Source organism: Panthera tigris, chromosome B4 (genome assembly GCF_018350195.1).
Source record: "Panthera tigris isolate Pti1 chromosome B4, P.tigris_Pti1_mat1.1, whole genome shotgun sequence".
NCBI classification, from domain to species: Eukaryota; Metazoa; Chordata; class Mammalia; order Carnivora; family Felidae; genus Panthera; species Panthera tigris.
This window is the reverse complement of record NC_056666.1, coordinates 112,540,020-112,565,199: the sequence shown is the minus strand read 5'-3', so window position 1 is coordinate 112,565,199 and position 25,180 is coordinate 112,540,020. Positions and strand designations below refer to the sequence as shown.

Here is a 25,180-nt window from a genome sequence, read left to right as displayed (position 1 = left end):
GTCTTAAGGGTTGACTGATATTAACATAGAGATTTGAGTCTCTTCCCACATCAAGAGAAGCCACATAAATAGTCTACGTTTATTTGCGACTTGCTGGTTTTCCTAGCATTTTGGTGGAGAATAGAATCATGGTTCATTTTACACACACACACACACACACACACACACACACACACCTCATACCACTCACCCTTGAGGACAACTCTATAGAGCTAGAGTTGCTCGAGAAAGAAGCAGACCGACAAGGGTAACAACAGCTACACTTTAGGCCAGCACAGTCCAATAAGACTTTCTTTGTTTTAAATGTTTATTTATTTATTCTGAGAGTGGGGTGGGGGGAGGGCAAGGGAGGGTGCACAGGAAGGGCAGAGAGAAGGAGAGAGAAAATCTCAAGCAGGCTCCATGCTGTCAGCACAGAGCTGGGTGTTGGGCTCGAACTCACCAAATGTGAGAGCATGACCCCAGCGGAAATCAAGAGTCAGATGATAAACTGACTAAGCCACCCCGGCGCCCCTCCAACAGCACTTTCTGCAAAGATGAAAATGTTCTACGTCTGTGGTGCCCAATACAATATTGACTGGCTCCTTGTGGCTACAGAATCCTTGAAATGTGGTTAGTGTGACTGAAGAACTGGCATTTTTATGTTATTTAACTTATTAAAAATTAATTTAAATTTCAATAGCTACACATGGTTAGCGGCCTCTACATTGGGCAAAGCAGATTTTGAGCATCTGCTCTCTTTCCCTCAATATAGGAATTTATACCACTCTTACTATTTGTTGTTTGATAACAGACAGAAAGCATAAACCTAATTTAGTTTTATTAGAATACCTCTGCATAAGTTGGCCATTTGAGAATAACCTTGTCAATAATTCTTGGGGTATCCCGAAATCGTGGTAAGCTTTATGAGAAGGGACAATGATTTAGTTGCTGAAAAAAGAAAAGGTATTCCCAAGTATAATCCATATATTCCAAATGCTTTTCACAGACCTTCAAAAGCTGTGTTGCATGCATGAGGGACGAGAGTTTATACCTTACGTGGAAGCTCATCAGAGGCTTAGAAAAAGACGGATCCAAGGACAGAGTCCTGAGTGCCACTGCCATCAGAGCACGTGACCTTGGGAAAGTCTCTCAACCGCTCCAAATTTCTGGTTCATCTGTATGTTAGGAATGATAAGAGCACCTACCAAAACTACGTCACAGGCTTTCTGGACCGAGGTAAAATAGAAGCAAACACTTTGCAGAATGCCATACGGATGGTGGTTGCTGCTGAAACTGTAATTAATATCATCTGTAATTCTTCCAAAGTAATTGCGTGGCAGCATCAGCAACACGGGAAAGGAAGCACTCCATCTCCACCTTTTTTTGCAAAGTAATTCTGAAAAAGGAGGAAATGAAACTATTCAGCATTTTAGGGTTTGCATTCACATTAACTTGCAGAAATACTCGTGTGTGTTGGTAGAGTCCACAGTCAGACAAAGCAATCTTGTTTTGGAAACTAAATCTTAACATATACGCCTTTCTTTTCTGACTGAGGCTTTTCAGATTGAAGATTTCCCTCCTCTGTTTTCATAATGAAAGGATATTTCGGAAAAGGCACGATAAGCTTTTTCTTCCACTTCTCATGACTCAATATCTCATTTTATCATCTCCCGTCCTTTGACCAAAGCTTCCAGGGCAAGTGGCATTTCCAATCTGGGCAAGTTAAAGATTTGGGAAAATGGAGGGGCGCCTGGGTGGCTCAGTGGATTAAGCGTCCGACTTCAGCTCAGGTCATGATCTCACCCTCAGTGAGTTCGAGCCCCACATCGGGCTCTGTGCTGACAGCTCAGAGCCTGGAGCCTGCTTCGGATTCTGTGTCTCCCTCTCTCTCTCTGCCCCTCCCCAGCTCACGCTCTGTTCTCTCTGTCTCTCAAAAATGAATAAACGTTAAAAAAAAAAAAATTACAGATTCGGGAAAATGGAGAAAATCACCACATTTAGTCAAGGTGTCTTACCCATGGTAAGCATTATTGTTCTCATTTATGGGGCCAGGAATAATTTCAGACACAGAAGTATTGCTTTTTTTTTTTCCCTCTGCCGCTGTGTAAATGTGTCTGTCAAGTCAAATTATTCCAAAGGGTAGGGAGATATGTACCACCCTTCTTTCATCATCTATACTTTGAGAATATCTAAGTGAATTTTGTTTCTTTCATTCAACCTAAAGGCTATTTTTAATGAAGAAGGACATTTTTTTTATTATGGTCACTTACTAAAATTTTTTAAATTTAAATTTCCCACTCTCAGCTATTACATTTCATTGTATATTTACCAATTGATTGCCTGAATTCTAACTGCTCCTTTGACTGACAAATAAATGTAAGAGTTTTCACAACAATCCATTTTGGTTTCTATACTTAAACGCATATGAAACAATTGATACATGGCTTATTATGTTTGGAAGCATTTAATAACGGAAGTGCCATTTTCTTCTAAACAATGAATCAGAGAATGCCTTGGCAACCCAATTTCTGCCATTTTGAGATTATGTATTTCATACTTTAACATTTTAGCTAAGCCTGGAGTCTAGATATTTTGTGAGTTTATTTATAAATATATTTTTAAAATATTATGCCATTCTATAAAATATACCATAAATACTTATAGCTGAAAGCCTTTCTCTGAAGTTCTTTCAAATGTGACATCATGGATGAATATTCCAATATAGGTTAATATCAGATGAAGCTATCTTTGGGTTACATGAATCATGAAGACAAATTTTTTTTTTTAATTTTATTTATTTTGAGAGAGAGAGTGGGGGCAGGGGGCAGAGAGAGAGAGGGAGAGAGAGAATCCCAAGCAGACTCTGCATTGATGGCATGGGTTTGAACTCACAAACCTTGAGATCATGGCCTGAGATGAAGTCGGATGCTTAACCGACTGAGCCACCCAGGTGCCCTCCTGAAGACAAGTTTTAATCTTTAAGATATGTGTCAGCTGATCTGAGTTAGAACATACATGTAAGATTGTGAGAACACAAACTCAACATTATGCTTCTTTTTAACTTGAGAGGACATAGAGCAAAACGGAAAAAAAAAGAGTAAAAAAATAAAATTACCATGGGTACGGCTAAGCAGAATTCAAAGAAAAAAAAATAGCTGTTTTGATTATGTTTAGGCATTCCCACAATTATCCTTTGGGAGCAAATCTAATATTTCAGACAGGAGGCAACTGCTATTGCTGGATTTGGTTCTGTTACAGCTGATCGGGGACCTTACAGCCAGACACTGTCATAAGCATACCGTCTTAAGACACCCTTTCTTGAAGTGAGTTATGATCTTGAGGCTGGAACTGAATGTGGGCACAGACTCTCTTCCGTTCCTGCCTTTGCATGTTTCCCTCCTTTCCGTCTTTCCTTGTTAAAAGGTTGTTAGTTCTGCAAGTCTCAGACCAAAATGAGACCTCCATCTTCTAGGACATGTGTCTCACTTTTCCTGTATTCCTTCGTGTGTTTATTTATTTATTTGTTTATTTTTAAATCTTTTTTAAGAGAGAGAGAGAGAGAATGTGGATGGGAAGAAAGAGGGGGAGAGAGAGAATAGCAAACAGTGCGGATGGTGAGATCTCAGGGCAGTGAGATCATGACCTGAGCCAAAATCAAGAGTTGGACACTAAATGGACTATGTTACACAGGCGCCACCCACCCCTAGCTCCCCTTGGGGTATTTATTAGGGAACTGGCAATAATACATTCATTAAAAGAACATTTATTGATAGTACCACTTTGTACAATAGTTAATTGTGATACGTCTAGCTTTCCTTAACTTGTTCAGCTTTGTGTCTCCCATAGGACCCAGCAGACAGACTTGCTCATAGGCACTCGATAGAGATTTGAATATAATTCCATTCTGGCCACTTGTTGAGCCACATCCAACCTCACCAACAATTTTAGTTTCAATCAAGTAGATTGCACACTTAGGATACTGTCCCATCTATTGAAGAGCGGATAATGGGGCTCTCCACAATTAGAGACTTAGCTATGCCTCAGTGGCTTTCACAGACTGCTTTGGCATGCTGCCCATATTCATCGTGGAAGTTTTTTCCTTCTTTAGGAGTTTTCTTTCAGTTCCTCTAAGAGGGAAAGCCTTTATTAAATACTACTGTCTTTAATACCTGTAGTTTCTGTGAGAGAAAGGTTTTCAGAGTTCTTGTGGACTGTAGTGGCTGGAGATGAGAAGGATGGAGTTGGAACACTAGGAACAGAGACAATTAGGACTGGGATGAATCAAAATTATATAAAACTATGGGCTCTTGAGTGTTTCCTGGATGTTGCAAGCTTGGCTATAACCCAGGATTTTATACATTTTATATATTATAATATGAAGTGATTTGCTTATCAGGAACATCAAGAGGGTCATATATATATATATATATATATATATATATATATATATATATACACACACACACACACACGCACACACACACACACACACACACACACACATATATATAGTATGAATATATATATATAATACATTCAGATTATATGTATTTAGACCAAAAATCATAGTAAGGATCTTATAAAAGTCATCCCTGAAGATCAAACATCAACCATGGTCCCTAACAGGGCATGTACCAATGATTAGAATTATGTGCAAATGTCTGTGTTTAAGACATCACTTATTAGAGTAAACTTTAAAACACTGCTACAAATGTAGGTACATGATGCTGGCATTTATGTTGTCTGAGGCTGATTTCTTGTCAAGCATTGCAAGGTGTAGAATTATGATATTTTCTGAAATGTAGACTAATATGGAATTACTCACGGCTGTTCTAATCAAAGTGGTACATCTCATTTAAAAGCAAAAGGTGAATAAGCTTGCCACAGATATCAAAACTGTATTTCCAGTCTTAACATTATTAATACTTCTCAGCTAAGAATACTCTTCTCCATTGCTATTAATTTTTAGTTATTAAGCATAGGCTGTAAATAGTAACAATCTCTTACATTTGAATACAGCTTATAAATTCTTCAAAATATTTTCATCTAGATTTTCTCAACATGAAATTGATCTATATTTAGAGTGCTAATGGTGTTAGGAACCTTCTAGGTTATCTCATTTTATTCACAAATCAGCTCTTTCAGATAGGTCCTGTTATCTCCATGATAAAAATTACAAGGCAAACAGATACCTTTTGAATCTGTTTAAGTTTGCCCAGTTTGTTGGGCAAATCCAGTAATTCAGGGCAGAGATTAGATTCAAATTTAGCCTTTTCTGATTTCAGAGTCTTTGTAATTTTCCCCTGAAAACTGATAACAAGGAAGTCTAGTAACTTTCCCAGGGTCATAATTCATGGCAGGTTAGAACCCAGAATTCCCATCCTTTACTTATTACCATATACTCCATTACTCTATGCATATACATTAGAGCCTTCTTGTGCAGGTTACATTTGGTTCTGATAGGAAAATATGCTGCTAGGGACTGCATACCTAACTAGAAATTCCATACGAAGCCTGCGGCAAATTCTGAGTAATTAACCTGAATGATATAAATACTCTTTTTCTCATAGTCATGCTGTACACAGTAAAAGTTATCTTAAGGATCATTTTACCAGTCAGAAAGTATTCCTCTAAAAATCTCCTACTTGAAATCCCCTGAGATTGCACAAAATACAACCTTTGGACTCCAGTGGCATCCTTATAATAGCTGTCACGTGGAGTTAAGTTGTCTCCAATTAAATTGTCACCTCTTTAAGAAACAGGGACTGTGTCTTTTTTTTTTTTTAATTTTTTTTTTTTAACGTTTATTTATTTTTGAGACAGAGAGAGACAGAGCATGAACGGGGGAGGGGCAGAGAGAGAGGGAGACACAGAATCGGAAGCAGGCTCCAGGCTCTGAGCCATCGGCCCAGAGCCCGACGCGGGGCTCGAACTCACGGACTGTGAGATCGTGACCTGAGCTGAAGTCGGACGCTTAACCGACTGAGCCACCCAGGCGCCCCAGGGACTGTGTCTTTTTTGCATGGATTTCCTGCAAGTCACATATTATGCAAACATGACAGTATGCGTATTTGTAGAAATCTGTTGGAGAAAATTCTAGAAGCCAGAAGTCAAACCAAAGCCCATGCTCTGGACGAATAAATGACAAAACTTTAAGGATACTGTTCCTGCTCACGCAAGTTTTAAAGATAGCTATTGTATGACCAGAGAAGAGTTCAAAATAAGCCTTTGGCATATCTAGTTTCTTCTATACGTATACTTGGCTCCAGGAACATAGCTCCCCGCCCCCCCACCCCGATGCATTTGCTCTTCAGAATTGTGTAAAATCAGAGTAAGGCCTATTGAGTCCACTGGGGTAATGGGAATTGAAGTTAAATAAGAGAAACCTTTGGAAACTTTAAAATTCCAACACTCAAAGAAAACTGAATGCAGACCTTTTCATTGTAAAGGCCATGTGTTGTGCCTCCCTAGGTTCAGTGAAATCAAAGATGGGAACAGGGGATGTTAACTTCTGAAGCACAGACCTAGGTGGCATTTAGATTATTGCTGCAGTATCTTAAATGGTACTTTAGCGTTTGAATTTAGTCAGTGTGCCTCTGAAAATATCTCACTCCCAGGGACTGGATGGGCCAGGCTACATAAACATTAGCAATATCAGATGATTACAAAAATATCCAAATTGCCAACAATCTCATCAATAATCCAGGCCAAGAATTGGCCTGGTGCATATGGTTTTTAAGGAAGTACGTGGGTATCAGTCCCTGGACACTGAAAAAATAACTTATCTTACTTTCTTAAGGGCACCCAATGGACAAGTATTCCTTTTATGCCATGGATGCCCTTCGGGGGTCCTCTGGAGTTTCACCTAGCAGAGATTACCCATTTGTGTCTTTTGTTTGTTTAGAGGCTGAGGTGCATGTTTATTTAAAGTTCTTAGTTTTGGGGGCACCTGGGTGGCTCAGTTGGTTAAGCGTCCGACTTCAGCTCAGGTCACGATCTCGCGGTCCGTGAGTTTGAGCCCCGTGTCGGGCTCTGGGCTGATGGCTCAGAGCCTGGAGCCTGCTTCTGATTCTGTGTCTCCCTCTCTCTCTGCCCCTCCCCCATTCATGCTCTGTCTCTCTCCGTCTCAAAAAATAAATAAATGTTAAAAAAATAAATAAAAAAAATAAAGTTCTTAGTTTTGTAATGAATTTCTATTGATATTATTTCCCCATTTGCCTATTATTTGAGATGATAACTCAAAAAAAAAAAAAGAGTTAAGACTTAAGTCAGTCTTGATGACTCAACATTCCAAATGTTAGGAATGTAATTTGACAAAAAAAGGGGGGTTATGCGATTAAGTTCAAAGAAACCTGACTTTTTATCAAGATGAGATTGCCACAGGATAAGTGCAGAAATGCAAATATTGTCCTGATGAGTGAAAGGTTTTAATACAGGCATGACCAGTTTGACCAAAGCCCTCATTCTAGAAACCTCTCATAAAGGAAGTCTGTCTGTCATTATGTGAATTCCAAAACATCTGTTCCACGGAACAATGGAGTGGTGCCTGAGGTCTGTGCCATACCAGGGTGAATTTTGTTTTGATTAAAATGAAAATAACATGGGAATCTTAGAATTTAGAGGGGCCTTAAGAGACAAGGCCTTGTTCCTACAAATATACTGCTAAACTATGGAAGAATTTGTTGAGAATGGGTGTAATTTGGCTGGCACTTCTAAGACTTAGTGTGTTTCTGAATAGTTTCTCAGCTATTGGCTAAGATTTAAATATTATATTCCCTTTTCAGAGATTGAGATATTAAAACATACATTCAAATATGATACTAAAGAAAACATTCTTAAATTAGGTTTTAAAAATATTCTGGAAGCAGAATTTAAATGTTTCTATAGTTTCTCCTTTTGAACAGATTTGTGTAAGCTATGCTTTTCTAAAAAAATGTATAATTGCTCATTCTTAAGATCTGGAAAAGAATGGACTTTTAAAAATCTATGAAAGCATTAGATAAAATTACAAAACAGTCTTGTCAGTTAATCTAGCACTTAGCAGCAAACAGCATGGCTTTGATTAAATTCTTATTCATGTGCTTTGTGTATGTATGTATGTGTGTGTGTGTGTGTGTGTGTGTGTGCATGTCAATGATCTTAGCTTTTTAAAAAATATCTTTTCCCTTCATAATGCTTTTTTTTTTAATGGTAAAAAACAACACTAAGTGCTCAATGACTTTAATGAGACTAACAGCATATAGTGAGAGGTTTGACATAGAGGAGATACATGCTTGGGGGGGAAAAAAAGAAGGAAAGAAAGAAAGAAAAGAAGAAAGAAAGAAAGGAATGGATCCAAGGACATGGTGGATGGTGCTGCACCTGTCATTAGGAAAGATACACACATGATACATCATATATTTCACATCAAGCTGGTTAAAGACATCATTTTAAAATGGTGTATGGTTCATTGGGCATCATTTTACTTCCCTTCTTATGCTCAAATTAGGTTAATTTTTCTTTTAGTGTTCTCAAAGAGAAAAATATACCATCTCTTTACAGACCTCCTGGGAAAGGCATGGAGGTGTGAGGCATGACTACTCTAACCAGCCAAATTATGTCATTGGCACAAATTCCATTATTCAACGGCAAGCTATTCCTCCAGCTTTTTCTTGCCACCACACTGCCTGCTCAGTTGTTCAGTTCTGATTGAAAAGCATGTTCAATTAGACTTCCCTTTTACAATAGTGAGCAACGACCATTCGTGAGCACAGAACTTCCTATTTGAGAGAGATCATTTATTTATATCAAGGATGGACTCTTTTCTTTAAAGCAGGGTTTTGAGGTTTACTATTCCCAGGAAACATACCAAAGTATGTGTTTGAAAGGCTAAATGTCAAGATCCCTGCTTGGTTTGCCACGACTGTTTTTAGGCTTCTGCAGAATCACAGATGGGTGTTAATGTTTCAGTGAGTGAGATGTTCCATTGTGTGAAATAACAAGCTTCTGGTTTTCATGCTACAACACAATTCCAGCGTCAAGCCATTTCTTTTTAATAATAATGACTATAGGCATAATTACTGTAATAGTTGTAGGATAGATACCACCATTACACAAGTCATGTATCTCCTTGAGGTCTCAGTTTTCCCATCTGTGTAATGAAGATAATAATGCCCCCCCAAATGTTGTTTGAGGACCAAAAAACAAAACAAAGCAAAAAAACAAAAAAAAACAAACAAATGAGAAAATGTATCTGATTACAGGTCCGTGGTAGGTGCTCAATAAACACTAGTTATTCTCCTCAGTTATGCCTTTACATTGCATAGGATTTTTGTTACTTCAAGAAAGGTACAGATGTGATCAACTGGGACTCCTTCCCCAGGGAGTCAAGCTTTCAAAGAAATAAACAATACCACTCGTGGAATGACGCTCCATTAGAATGGAGAATAAATACAGCTCTGCCATTCTTGGTGAAATAGCCCCAGTGATTACCACGCTCTTATTATTCTCTGTCAGAAAGTAAAATTATAGCCCTGGGTCAGTTTGACTTAAACCCAGTTTCTGGTCATCTGAGCCCAATGCTAGCTACTTTTAAAAGATTAGAATTCTGCAAAAAAAAAAATCTTTTGATAAGCTATTTTCATGTACTATTTTATGTCATAAAATTGTAACAGCATTGACTATTATGCAATTTAATTAATATTTTTCTTTCCCCCCCCCCCCCTTTTTGTACTTATGCCTGGGGATAGTATTGAGAAAGGCATTATTTTAAAAATTCAAATAATAATAACCCAACACAAATGATTCATCCTTGCCTGGATTATGATATTCAGAACAAAATTGAAAAGGCAAATTTTTAATATTAAAAGTGATTAGATTATTTATCCTATTGTTTTTGTCTACGCTTAATACATTATATTAGTCAAATTTCTATCCTCTGAAGTTTTAAAGTGAAACCAATATTTATTTTATTAATTTTTTGAGAGATGTATTTTATTGACCTACATGTAAAATACAGAAATTTCCAAAATGAATTGGCCAAAATAGAAGATAGATTATTCAGGATGAAGACTAATACTTAACCATCACCCTATGACATCATTGGAAATCATCAACTACTGGGTTCCTTCTAGCTGTTGTTCACAATATACAAGGTTCAACAAAGCACACTTGCCAGGATTCAACAGTTCATCACAGATAAGCATCTGTAGTTAGATGTGCTTTTGAAACTTGTCAGGGAAATCCTAAAAGCATCATCTCATTAATTTTTATATTAATTCTCATTGTATCTGTGATGGCAGATAAGTATGAAAAGGTCTCAAAAAAGTATATCCATGATGAAAAAAAAAAGGACCCATTTATTAATCCCAGAATGGAGTGGAAATTCTCCAAGTTGATTATATCTTGCTTCATGATCCACATAATGCAAGGATTTGAGCTCAGCACTGACTCCAAAGCTTACACTGAACTTTCCAGATTTTGGCTGTTCCTTCCAGAATAACACAGGGTAAAGAGCAAACCAAGAAATACAGTCTTTGCCTCTGTAAGGTTCTATATCCTTTCCTTATCTGTATCCCGTATCAATACCCTTCATGTTCTTTTCTCCGTCAGCCCCACAATCTGTCTCTGTAACATTTCCTTTTAATCTTCCTGTGTCTGACATCCCACTCAGGTTAACAATTTCCTAAGTATTATTGTCCATTGACATCAATGGCAGGAGAAATGTCTTGTATGTGTCTAGTATTTTTATAGTGTGAACTTCACATTCCCTTTGCCTTGGTATCATTTTATGCAAAAGTAGCCAGGGTGGATTCTCTAATGTTAACAATCCTTCAAATCCTAACCTTGAAGGTGGGAGAAATTATTGCCCGGACTCCTGTAGTCCACACGACTGGATTTGAAGCCTGTTTCTAACACCTACTATTGCTGGGACCTTGTCCAGTGCTTTATGTTTATTAGCCTCAGTTTCCTCATCTGTGGTATGGGCCTAATAATAATTTCTTTTTCTGAGTATTGTTATGAAAATTAAATGAGACACACATACACACACACCTAAAAAAAAGAATCTGGCACATACCAAGTGCTCAATAAATATTAGTTCCTCTTACTAGTCACTTCTACTAGCCTATAAGTTTATAAAATGCTTTCATATAACAATATTTCAATTAGCCTTAGTAAAGATCCCAATACCAGATGAATACTGAGGCCCAGAAAGATCAGTTGACTTACTTAACATCAACACTGGTAGTAGATCCAGAACTAGAACGCATGTGTCAGTCTCCTAGCTCAGGCTTCTTTCAGCTACACAAACAATAATAAATTTCCAGCACATTACATCTCTGATGGCTCATAACTCAGATCTTGTAATCTTTATAAGATTTTCTAGTTAATGTAGTCACTGTCGTTATTTTAAACTACATGGTAGCCAAGAATAATCATGATCTGTTATCTGAATAACCTAATCTAGGAGCAATGTTCATATGCATATAAAATTATAGTAAACATTTTTACTCCGTCACTCGTAGTTTTCTGAGGCTGTAGGTTGGGACAGGGAATGGACTGTTGCAAAGTTGATTCGAGGATTGGCATTGCAAATGAAAGGCACTGCTCTCCTTGTGCAGAAATGTGTCACTCCTAGTATGTTCTGCAGCACTAGTGTGAACTGTGAGTGTGTGTATGTGCGGGCATCTGCAGGTCTAATTGTGTGGAGATGGAGAGAGTCATCCTCTTTTGAAGGCACAAATACATTTCCGTTCAAATATATTAATCAACATTTCTATCTCAACTATGTATGTGAAGAGAACAAGTTCAAGTGAGGGCCTGACTTATTTGGCCTCTTTACTGATAAAGTGTGATTAATTTTGTGCCTGCAAGGGTAGAAGGGCAGGAAGCTTTTCTTTTCTTTTGTTATCACTGCAACATCTACTGACCTATACCTGGCAATTCCCTGCCACAAAAAATGTGCAGAAGAGAATGGCAGTGGGCAGACAGACAAGAGGGAAAAGGTACAGGAGGACAAACTGGGTGGGAAGTACATTTTACAAAGTAGTAAGTGGGATGTCTTCTTTATTTTAGCAACAACAAAAAGGCATTCATTAGAAGAAATCTAATTTGAAATGGGTCAGGCACTAACCAAGGCAGAGTCATCAACAAATCTTCTGGACTTATTTTCTTTTAGCCAGATTTCTTGTTTTGCTTTCACCAGGAAAAGATGCTAATTAATTATCGAATCCATAGTATATGACAGGTATGATTCTAAACATGTCAAAGGCATCACAAGTTGATTTTCTTCTTACGCCAATCCTAACAAACCTCTGCTGTGGATATCCTGATTCCTGTTTTACAGGTACGGTTTAGAAATTTTACATAGTTTTCACAGAGATCATAAGTTGAAGAGTCAGAGTTGAAACACATTTCTGCTGGGCTCTGAAACTTGTAATCTTAACCACTACACTTGTCAACATCTGTTGAGGATGATGTTCATGAAATGTGATGGTTAATTTTGTGTGTCAACTTGACTAGGCCACGGTACCCAGACATTTAGTCAAACGTTTTTTTTTAGATGTTGTCATGGAGGTATTTTTTTGACGAGATTAACATTTAAAGCAGTGGACACTGAGTAAAGGAGATTACCCTCCATAAGGTAAGCGGGGCCCATCCAATCAGGTGACAGCCTTAATAGAACAAAAACTGGAGTCCTGGAAGAAGGAATTCTGCCAACAGACGGCCTCCTGACTTGAATGGCAACATCGATCCTTCCTTATGTCTCCAACTTGCTGGCCCGCTCTGCAAGTTTGAGGTTTGCCAACCACCACAATCACTGAAGCCAATTCCTTAAAATGTATCTCTCTTTCTATATATACACATCCTATTGATTCTGTTTTTCTGGAGAACCCTGGCTGATACGGGATGCTCCCTCTTCTTCATTCAGGTAAGCTGGCTGAGCAATGAGCCCAAGCTTGTTTGCCCAGTGCAGCTCTGTAGTTCATGCCCAGCTGGGCACGAAGGGCCTCCGTGAGCTTTCTCAAGGGTGCTGCGTGGCAGTGAGAGCAGGTGAAGCTCCTTGTCTCCAATGCATTGACTATACCTCTTATTTCCCAGCTTACCAGCATAAGATGGGCCACATTATGTAGTATAGAGTAAATACCTTCCAGTTTTTCTTGGGAATATATTCAGAAATGAGCCCACAGTCAGTACATATGTGACACACAGCTTTTCCTAAAAAAAGTAACATCTCACGAAAGCCTATTACATGGCAGGTACCATGACAGGTCCTTTCCATATCCAAAAAGATATGTTGTCCTTTGCCCCTCATAAGCAACTCTAAACATAAACAACATAAACACCAAACACATTTGGTAACCCTAATTTTTCAGATGAGGAAACTAAGCCTCAGTGAAAATTAGTAACTTGCATTAGGTAAGCAGAGGAGCTGGGATTTCAACCCAGATCTGTCTGACTTCAAACAGAAGTCTTTTAAACACCTACAGTTAATAAATCTCTTTGGTACATTATGTACTCCTGAAAATAAGCACAACATCTAAAGTTTGAAAACTGAATAGACACTAGTTTATTTTTAGAGACTAAACTAAATTTTATGATATTCTTAAGTAAATATCTATTAGCATAATCTTTGGTGATCTACTTTCATTATATTATGCTATTTTTTTTTGTCAAGTTTATTTATTTATTTTGAGAGAGAGAGAGAGCACATGCATACATGTGCACAAGAGTGGGGGAGGCTCAGAGAGAGGAGAGAGAGAATCTCAAGCATGGGGCTTGAACTCACCAACCATGAGATCATGACTTGAGCTGAAACCAAGAGTTGAACGCTTAACCAACTGAGCCACCCTGGTGCCCCAATGTTATGCTATTCTTTCTTTGTCTTAAAAATTTTTTTAATGTTTATTTATTTTTGATAGAGGGAGAGACAGGATATGAGTGGGGGAAGGGCAGAAAGAGAGGGAGAAACCTGAAGCAGGCTCCAGACTCTGAACTGTCAGCACAGAGCCCGATGTGGGGCTCAAAACCATGAACAGCAAGATCATGACCTGGGCCGAAGTCAGACACTCAACTGACTGAGCCACCCGGGCACCCCAATGTTATGCTATTCTTTAATTCCGTTCTTTCCTTTAACATTTGAATGAAAAGTTGGCCTGATTTAGTATAATAACTACTCACTGCTATTTTATCATAATAATTTTCTCTGTTTCAATCATATTGGATTTACATTTATAACTCATAATATTATTCTTTTCATTGATTCACTTTCATTCATTTAATAAAATGATAGGAATACAATGTGATAAACTCAGCTATGAGAACAAAAATTAGCATTTCTAAACCTGAACTGTTGACAAGCAAGTACAACCACTGAAGAATTCAAAATATTTATCAGTTGGTGTATATACTTCCTAAAGGGTTAATGTATACTGAATAAAAGTATGTTGGCATTTTTCTTTGAGAGAGATTACCTTGTGAAACTTGTTATGTTTTCCATAATATATCTTTTATTTGTCCTGCTTCTCATCCAAGTTGTCTTTAAACTTTTGGAATTTAGCTTGGCTAGCCCATGGTTCAATGCAAAAGCCTACTAAGAAAGGTTAAAACCAGTTAATCAAAAGAAATAAAATGTAGAACATTTTGTAAGCACTCCTTAATGTCTTCCAAGTTATAGGCATATTTTTAACACTAATGTTCCACATGACATTTTATAAGAAAGCTAATGGTAGCCTCACAAGCATTTACCAACTTAAATGAATACCACCAGGTTAGAAAACATATGGCTTAACACAATATTATCTCTAATATTTAGCTTCAACTCTAGAAGGCAATATTATCTCTTTATCCTTGGAGATTAATATGGTTGACCAAACTAAATCTGAACGAAATTAGATGAGGTTTAAGAAAGTCAGACTGTGGTGGGAAGATAACTTTAGCACAAGTCTAAAATAGAATCAAGAACATTGGAGCTGTTATACTTCTGAACATGAAGATATTTTGCCAAGACATGTGTCATCATCACTACAATGGATGCATTAGAGACTGGGAAAAGTGTTGGAAAGTCCCACAGGGAGGTGGCTGCCAAAGGAGGTGCTTCTCTGTGACCCTTAGTGAGGTAACCAGGGTACTATCAAATTTAGCCCATAAATGATTCAAAGCAGTATGAAAAGGGAATATTCCAATAGAAAAAACATAGTAAGTTTCTCCACTGTCGGTTTACTTCCAATAAACCTTGAACACTTCTTCCTACCCTCTTCTCCAAAGCTAAAAATGTTAAGTTCAAAATGGAGAGCTTGGTACGAGTAACCTACATTGATCCAATGATCTGATGATTATTTCAGCCTGATTAATTAAGTGGATAAAGCTCAAAAACATGGAACCAAGTTAAGCATAATCATGACTTTATATCTACAACATTTTGTAAGCTTAGAGAAGCAACTGGATCAGTATGTTTTTTTTTTTTTTTAATAATTTTTTTAAGGTTTATGTATTTTTGAGAGAGAGAAAGAGAGAGAGAGTGAATGAGCAGGGGAGGGGCAGAGAGAGAGGGAGACACAGAATCCTAAAGCAGGCTCTAGGCTCTGAGCTGTCAGCATAGAGCCTGACATGGGGCTTGAACCCACGAACTGCACGATCATGACCTGAGCTGAAGTCGTATGCTTAACTGAGTGAGCCACCCAGGCGCCCCTAATATGTTTAACTGTTTTAAAATTTAAGTGGATTTTAATATTATAGACACCCTATGTCATTCTCTGCAAGTTTGTTTGACTGATGCCGACTAAGTAGATGGGAATTTTTGAAGGAAGAAGAGTGTTGAATTGATACCAAAAGATTAAGTGTGTTGAGTTACCATTTGACGTGAGAGGAAGTCACCCTGGCCCATATTTAGTGCACTTTAGCAGAACTCAAACACACATCTCTTTTCTGCTGAAAAATGAAAGACATCTATTGGGGGGGGGTGGTTAGAAGACATATCCTCTTTGATATATCATATAAAGGGAGAGCTAGTATGATTGTAAGGCAACAGGATGTGGGTGCCTGATGATGTGCATATTGACATCAGCAGCTGCAGGGACATTTTCCTTGGGTTTCACACCAACAGCAGTTGAAGCCACTGCTGCGAGTAGCACCACATGCAACAGTAAGACTTTGTGGCTCAGTGTCTCTCATGGCCCTGCTGTCCACAGGGTCTGAGAGGGAAGTTGACGTTGCTCAACAACCCTCTCCCCCTCAGTGACCTGACTTGGCCTCTGGCTGTTTTCACAGCTGTGTGTATGCTCCAGTCTGCTCACAAAGGACTGCGAATTGCTGGGAGAGGGGCTCACCAGCCAGCCACCTGAAAGATAAGAGCGGCCATTTTTCTTCCATCCTCATTCCACCTTAGTAATGATGGAAAAGTGTGGTTCCCTAAAATACATAGATAGATGAGGCTGGGAGACAAATAATGCTCTCCATTCTGTGAAGCCTATCTCTCTCTCCCTAAGACCTCCCACAGAACAGATTCTTATTGGCCACACATCATGCTCTGCCTCTCGTAATTATTATTGGTGTGCAAATCTTATGCCTTCTGTTTGGAACAGGAAACCTGACCTACTAATCTTTTTATTTTTTAACAGCAGCTATAAGAGGAACTGAAAGGCAGTATTTGTTAGATTGATTAAACTCCAGAAGCATTTGAATGAAAAACAACAGGTGTATTAACTCATTAACTATTTACTGAGTGGCTACTATGTTCTAAGCACTATTCTAGTTCTAAGTAGATAATATAAGTTCTTGCTTTCAATTAAGTTGTGTGTGTGTGTGTGTGTGTGTGTGTGAGAGAGAGAGAGAGAGAGAGAGAGAGAGAGAGAGAGAGAGAATAAAATGTTGTGGGAGTACAGGGCAGGGAGAAATGAATTCAGTTTGGAGAAGTCATGTCTTCCAGGAAAGGATGAGTTGATCTGGATCCTGAAGGATGGCTAACATTCAGTAAGCAGAAAAGAGAAAAAGGGCATTCCAGGCAAAGTGAACATTCCTTGCAAAACCACAGTCTTGGAAGTAATATTCCAGTTAGGAAACTAAGAAAAGTTCAGAGGGACTGGAGTATTGAGAGGGATAGTGGATAGCTGGAAAAGGAAGAAAGGAAGGTATATTCATTTTCTATTGCTGTGTAACAAATGACCATAAACTTAGTTGCTTAAAACTATACATGTGTCATTTCAACATTTCTGTAGGCTGAGTCCTCTGCTCAGCATCTCACCAGGCTGATGTCATGGGATTGGCTGGGCCTATATCTCACCTGAGGCTTAAGGGTCTCTTCCAAGGTCACATAGTTGTTAGGAGAATTCAGTTCTTTTGGGTTGTGTGGTTAGGAACCTTTTTCTTGCTGGTTGTTGATTTGAGGCCACTCTAAGCTTCTAGAGAACACCTTCAGGTTTTTGCCACATGGCCCCTCCAGAGGCCCTGTAACAGAAAACATGCCAGTTTACTTCATCTTTGAGGCCAATTAGAGAGGATGGCTGCGACACTTCACCTTCTCTTAAAACAACTCACCTGATTAGATCATGCCCATCAAGGGCATTCTCCCCTTTGATTAACTCAAAGTCAAGTGATTAGTAACCAGAGATATCCCATCATATTCACTAGCCCTGGCCACACTCAAGAGAAGGGTATTATAACAGGGAAGAATTCAGGGAGTTGGAATCTTGCCAGCCATCTTATAATTCTTCCTATTACAGAGAAAGAATGAATGGTACAGAGAAAAACTGAAGGAGGACTCTAAAACTTGAATTTCCTCTAGGCCCTACCACTTATTATTCACCCGGTTTTAGGTCCCTTCATTGATATAAATTATTTTACCTATAAAATGGGATGAAATCTCCATGGAGATGGTCTAAGTAGTAAATAGAATAAAATGTTACCAAAAAACTCTGTACCCTGATTTGGGTATATATGTTTACTGCAAAGGAACTTGTAAGCCATGTTGGGGAGTTCACACTCTGTTCTCTAGGGCAGGGGGTGGAAAACTTATCAAAGACTCTCAGAAGGGAAAAGGCTTGATCATATGTGCTTTTTTTGTATCAGGCCCTGATGTTCAGTAATCTGGTCTCAAAGCAACCAACCACTCATTTGTATTTTAGTTCTCCTAACAAATACTGAGAATTTGGCAATCATTTCTGGAAGTTTTTTTTATTACAGAAAATTTCAAACATACGCAAAATAAATAGAATAGTATAATATTTCCCCATGGAGTTATCATTAACCTTTAGTAACATCAACATTCCACTATGCTGGTTTCATCTATATCTTGCCCCTCTCCTACCTCCCCCCAGCTTTTGTATTATTTATTTATATAGTGACTTTTAGGGTTCGATTTACATATATTAAAGTGCACTGATCTTGACTAAGAGATATACTCAGGTAACCCACACCCTTATCAAGATACAAACATTTTTGTCACCTCAGAAACTTCCGACATGCCTCTTGCAAGTCAACCCCTCTCACCTAAGCTCAGAGACAACCACTGCTCCAGTTTTTACCCATAAATTAGTTTTAGAACTCAGTGAAAGGGAATTATGCAGGATGTACTCTTTTGTGTCTGGTTGGTTTTTGTTGTTGATTTATTTATTTATTTATTTATTTATTTATTTATTTATTGTTGTTTGTTTCTGAAGCATAATGTCTGTGAGATGCGTCCCTGTTGTTGGGCATCTTAGCATTTTGTTCCTCTGTAGTATTTCATTAAAAGAATATACCACATTTTTTATTTTTCATCAACCTGGGCTGTTCCTAGTTGGGGACCATTGCAAATAAAGTGGCTATGTACATGTTTACAGTGTCCATCTATATGTGGCCATTTATTTTCCTTTTTCTTGGATAAATATTTATGAGCAGGACTGCTGAGTCAAAGGTAGGCACCTATTTAAATTTATTAGAAACTGGCAAACTTTCTTCCAGAGTGATTATGGCATTTTTCTACTCCCATCAGCAATGTTGAGGATTATGGTTGCTCCACATTCTCTGCAATGCTTGGCATTGCCAGTCTTAATTTCAGTCCCTTATTCTGGGTGGGTGTATGCCAGTGTCTCACCGTGGCTTTAATTTGTATTTCCCTGATTACTAATGATATTGGGTCATCATGTTTAGATGAATAACATTGCTTAAGGACATGGGTTTTAGTGTCAGACAGACCCTGGTTCAAATCCTTGCTGTGTTTCTTGCCAGGCAAGATGCTTGACTTCTTTGCAAAAGAAATGTAATTCTAGTACCTTCGTCATGGAGTTGTTATAAAGACGAAGTGAGGCAATACATGTAAAGTTCTTAGCATGGTTCATCACCCAATAAAGATAAATTTTATTATTCACAAAGAATATTTAATGAGATATGCTTATTGATACACAAGTTGTCAAGTAGGCAATTTATTGTTATTTATTTTAATAAAGCATTTTTTTAAATTTTGAGACTACTTTAAAGTTACAGAAAAGTTGCGAAAGTAGTGTAAATAATTCCTGTGGATCCTTCATCTAGAGACCCTAGACAAGATTTGCCAATTGTTCCAGTAGCATTTTCTATAACAAAGGGATCTAGGTCTAAATCATGTATGGTTTTAGAAATCATGTCTCTCTTGTCTGTTTCAATCTAAATAGTACCTCAGTCTTCCCCTGACTTTCATGATATCTATATTTTTAAAGATTAGACGCCAATCATTTTGTAAAATATTACTCAATTTGGAATTTTCTAATGCTTCCTTATGAGTAGACCCAGGTTGTGTTGGTTGGGACATTACAGAAGCAATGAGTCTGTGTTTTTCATGTTGTACCTACAGCTATTTAAAGTTTTTTACTGTTTATTTATTTTTGGTAACATAACTCTCTCTGCTTCTACTCCCCAACAAGGTGTGGGCATGTATCAGAATGACCAGGAGCTTGGAAGAAGGCATGAATAGTCTAAAAATCTCCCAGGTGATTCTCATGTTCTCTTGTCCACCCCTCCTGTATCTCAGTGAGACTCATTTGTTAGAAGGAGGAGAGAAGAGGGTGAAGGATGGAGCCTATTGCTGTCTGGAAACATAAGAAGTGGCTGACAACTAAGAGGATTGAGGGCAAGTAGTAGGAAAAAAGGAGCAAAGCCAGGAGTAGGAGGCTCCTACATTTTGAAAAGGAAGAGGTGTGTTAACATTATGGAAAGCTTCAGAGTAGTGAAGTAGGACGAGGAATAAAAGACAATCACTGGAACTGGAAGTTAAGAGGTCACTGGAGATGCTTCTGCTTGTGTGCATTGTTGGAGGTGGGAGGACAGAATGGAAGCCAAATTTTATTGGGTCAAAGAATAAGTGGGAGGTAAGTAAAATCAGCTCTCTCCTTTAAGAAATGGTTTAAGAAGTAGAGTGAAGAAGAAAAAAAAATGGAGAGGATGGTTTATATAACAGTGGGCAAGTTATTTCTCTGGACCTCGGTTTCTCCCTCTATAAAATGGGGTAATAATAGTACATATCCCATAAGATTTTTTCAGAATCCAACAGATTAACAGGTCTCATGTGTTTACAACAGATTTGGGAACATGGAAAGTACTCAAAAAATGTCAACTGTTTATTATACTATTGAAGGAGAAATAGAGCAACTCCTTTCTTCTTATCTCAAAGTCTTAAGGATCATTAAATTTGCCCATTTCTAAAATTAAATTTATTTATTTTTGAGAGAGAGAGAGAGAGAAAGAGAGAGAGAGAGAGAGAGAGAGAGAGAGAGAATAGCAGAGGAGGGGCAGAGAGAGAGGGAGACAGAGAATCTGAAGCAAGCTCCACACTGGCAGCATAGAGCCTGACACAGGGTTTGAAGTCATGAACCATGAAATCATGACCTGAGCCAAACTCAGATGCTTAACCAACTGAGCCACCGAGGCATCCCTTGCCCATTTCTAAATGCTCAACATCACTCATCACCAGGGAAATACAAATCCGAGCCACAATGAGATACCACCTCACACCAGTCAGAATGGCTAACATTAACAACTCAGGCAACAACAGACGTTGGCCAGGATGCGGGAAAAGAGGAATCCTTTTGCACTGCTGGTGGGAATGCAAATGGGTACAGCCACTCTAGAAAATAGTATAGAAGTTCCTCAAAAATTTAAAAATAGAACTGCCCTACAACCCAGAAATTGCACTACTAGATATTTATCCAAAGGATACAGGAGTGCTGCATCGAAGGGGCACATGCACCCCAATGTTTACAGCAGCACTATTGACAATAGCCAAAGTATGGAAAGAGCCCAAATGTTCATCAACTGATGAATGGATAAAGAAGATGTGATACACACACACACACACACACACACACACACACACACACACACAATGTATTATTACTCAGCGATCAAAAAGAATGAAATCTTACCATTTGCAATGACGTGGATGGAAGTAGAATGCATTATGCTAAGTGAAATAAGTCAGTCAGAGAAAGATAAATATATGATTTCACTCATATGTGGAATTTAAGATACAAAACAGATGAACATAGGGAAAGGGAAGCAAAAATAATATAAAAACAGAGAGGGAGACAAACCATAAAAGAGTCTTAAATACAGGGAACAAACTGAGGGTTGCTGGCAGGGTGTTGGGTGGGGGGATGGGCTAATAGCCGAGGAGCATTAAGGAGGGCACTTGCTGGCATGAGCACTGGGCGTTGTATGTAAGTGATGAATCACTAAATTCTATGCCTGAAATCATGATTACACTGTATGTTAACTAACCTGGATTTAAATTAAGAAAAGAAAAAGATAATGAAAGCAGGCCGTTCTGTCAACACTGCTGTACAAATTGTGCCATTAAAGCTGGTGACAGCGAAAAAAAATGTGCCCACTCCTATTGCTACCACCTGCTCTTTCTTTTAGGAGCCTCCTCCAGATGCCAGACACATTATACACGTAATTCGATTTCCAGTTGCTTCCCAGCTCAGCGGTACCATGGCAAAATTCTTTGGAGTTTGAAAAGATCCACACCCCAGCCCCCAACACGTACACTTCAAGTAGCTACAAGCCTAGGATAACAACAACAACAACAACAACAACAACAACAACAACAACAACTAATGGGAACTTACAAAATTCCAAAGAGAACTGGTATTATTTTTCATTGATCTTCCTTTCAGAACAAATTAGTGCCCTTCCCCAGTACTGCTAACATCATCCTTTGCCTCCTTTTTATTCCTTCTCTCTTCACTGTCATTCTTGTTTCTGTTTCACAAGGTTCCCAGCTAAACTATGCATTTTCCCCTTAAATTTTGGGGCTTTGTTTCTTATTCAGTATTCCTTGCTCTCCTGACCCTTTTTAAATACTGCCTCCCTCTTCCGCTTGCCCCTAATATTTGATATGGGATAGTTGAGGAAATGAGAGAAGAATAAATAAATACAAGTGTTCTCATGGAAGAAAACAGGGTGACATCATGGAAAAAACATTGGTTTTCATATCAGGAGGGTTTAAACCTCAGGCAAACCAGTTACCAGGCAGTCATATCACTTTGGTTCCCTGTGATTCAGTTTGCTCATTACTAAATATTATTAAAATGGGACCAAGAATCTGAAACTGTGACCTATCTCATGGAGTTTAGTGAGTAATAAGTGAAATCACATGAAAGAGCCCGTAGGGGTAAAAGAGCTGAACACACACATCAACAACATTCCCCCCTTGGATTTTCAGAAAGGGCTAAATACATGTAATTTATAGAGTGGGGAGTAAGTTGGCTGCACCCACCCCAACGTGGCTCTTGCTTCATGAAGGAAAAAGAACATATTAGCTTTTTTTCCCCCCCTGACAAAGTCATTGAAAGGGAACAAATCTATTTCAGATAATGGTGAATGGACCATTTGAGACTGCCATACTGTCCTGTTACAAAGTGTGCATTTATATAAATGGAAATAGGGGTTGCAGGTACTAAAACCGAAACGAGACATCAAGAAAGCACATGCTCACCTAAGAGTGTAAGGCCAGGGCAGGGGTGTTCGGTCCTGACTGATAGTTCCCTTGAGTTCATACATTTTGTGAGTTCTGTATAATGTATGGATGGAGTGGGAATTTTTTTTTGTATTTCTTAGAAGGCCATAACACGGACCAGTAAACTGGTTTTATCTCACATCACCTGGAGTGTACAGCAGGCATAAGGTGTGTAACAAACCATGCTTTTGCTGCACCAATGTCGTATCAACATCCTTGCTCTGTTGCTTCCTGTAGGGCGTCCAGCCCCCAGTGGAAAACGGACAGGAAGAGGAGCTTCCTCAATAGAGCTAAGAAGATCTACCTCCTACATCTGCCCCGGCTGGTCTTTCTACCACAACTTGAGTCTACCTGAAGCATGGCTTACTTACTGTGCCTTTCTAATGATGGAATTTCCAAAGTGGGGAGTGGCGGAATGGGACGTGGAGGTTGACCTCAGTTCTCTAAGTCCTTGGCAGCCACTAATTCTTAAAAGTCATGGTCACATCCATTGTGGACAAATACCTATGCCAGCCTTCATAAAGAAAGCTTTCCCCTCCCCCCCTTTTAATCCATTTGCTTATTCATTTAAGCCTTTGTTAGTGTATATAACTTGCACTATACAATACATAGCACCAGTCATTCAGTTTTTGGTGCTATCGGGCAGGTCAGGTTCCCTACAGCCAGAAAGGAGGGAGAATAGCAGGTCTTAGGAGAACTCACGTCTCATAGACATAGCAGTTTCCAATTCATCAGCCTGGCTTAGAGAGGATGGTGGGGGGTGCGTTCATATCCCATTTTTCTGGGATGCGGCAGTACAGGGTTGTCGTTGTTGCTGGTAGTGGTGGTGTTGGTGGTATTGTTGGTGGGATGTGTTTATTTTCCCTTTGTTCTTGCAACCATGTCAACCCACATGAGTCTCTGTCTCCTCATGTTCCAAAAACCCATGTCAGGCAACTAGTGTCACTCTCTTCTGTGCCTGCAGCACATATCCTTCCTTGAGGGTCTCTATCTCCTGTGTCTGCATCTGATATAAGACCTCCCACTCCCTGCACCTGCACCCCAAGCTCAAGGGTGTCTACCTCTTGTGCATCAGGCTATACCAGCTCATGTCTGTACACATTTTGCATGCGTCCAGTCCATCTAGACTTCATTTATTGTTCCTCCGGCCTGTGTCTGAGCTCATGGATTTCCTTACACTGTGCCTACACTGCTTGTAATGCCTCAAGTGTCTCCACCTAGCATGCCTCACTTGGTTGTTGTTCACCTGTTAAAGAACATCTTGGTTCCTTCCAGGTTTTGCCCATTGTTAATAAATTTGCTATAAAGCAAATGTGTTCTTAGTGGTTTTATGTGAACATAAGTTTTCACACCAGTTGGGTAAATATACTGGGGCACAACTGTTGTACCATATAGTGATACTAGGCTTAGCTCCACAGGAATCTGGCCAGATGCTTTTTCAAGAGGTGGTACCATTTGTATTCCCATCAGCAGTGAATGGGATTTCCTACTGTCCCACATCCTCACCAGCAATTAGTATTATCAGTTTTTGGTATTTAGCCACTCTAATAGATGGGTAGGGTATCTCATTGGTGTTTCAATTTGCTTTTCCTTATGCACAGTGCATACTATTTTCCATTAATTCCCCAATGTTGAGCAATTACACATGCTTTTTCCACTTATATATATTATTTGAAAAGATATCTCTTTATATTGCCCTATTTAATTCAGGGAGTTTTCTTATTGTGGAATTTGTTTTCTTACTGTGGCATTTTACTAGTTATTTGAATATTTTGCATGCAAATCTTTCTTCACATATGTCTTTTGAAAATATATTGTCCTAACCTGGGGTTTATCTATCCATTCTTTCAACATTATCTTTCACAGGGTGGACATTTTAAATTTAATAAAGTCCACATTGCCAACGTTTTTCTTTTATGAATATGCTTGTTATGGTATATAAAAACTAATCTTCAAAGTAACTAGTAAATTATTTTTATAGTTTTGCATTTTACATGTAAGGAAATTAATTATTTTGAGTGAATTTATGCCTCAGGTGCAAAGTTTGTATGTTTGCTCATTTATTTCCTTGTAGTTATCCATTTGTACCCTTATCATTTGTTGATGATTATTGAGGACCAAAAGACTATCTTTTTTATTGCTGTGCCTTTATTCATTTGACCAAGGTCAAGTTGTCTGTATTTGTATAGGTCTGTTTGTGGACTCTGTATTCTGTTCCATTTATCTATGTGTCTATTTGCTTTAAAATAT

The 25,180-nt window shown here is 38.6% G+C and overlaps 1 long non-coding RNA gene across 1 annotated transcript; it reads right to left on the bottom strand.

Moving 5' to 3' along the window:
- Window positions 1-705: 705 nt before the first annotated feature.
- On the bottom strand, window positions 706-17,393 carry LOC122240413. The gene is made up of 3 exons (XR_006220144.1): window positions 17,243-17,393; window positions 14,436-14,551; window positions 706-1,378 (listed from the first exon to the last, which is right to left on the bottom strand). It is a non-coding gene; the product is annotated as an uncharacterized LOC122240413 (long non-coding RNA).
- Between the last annotated feature and the right edge of the window lie 7,787 nt (window positions 17,394-25,180).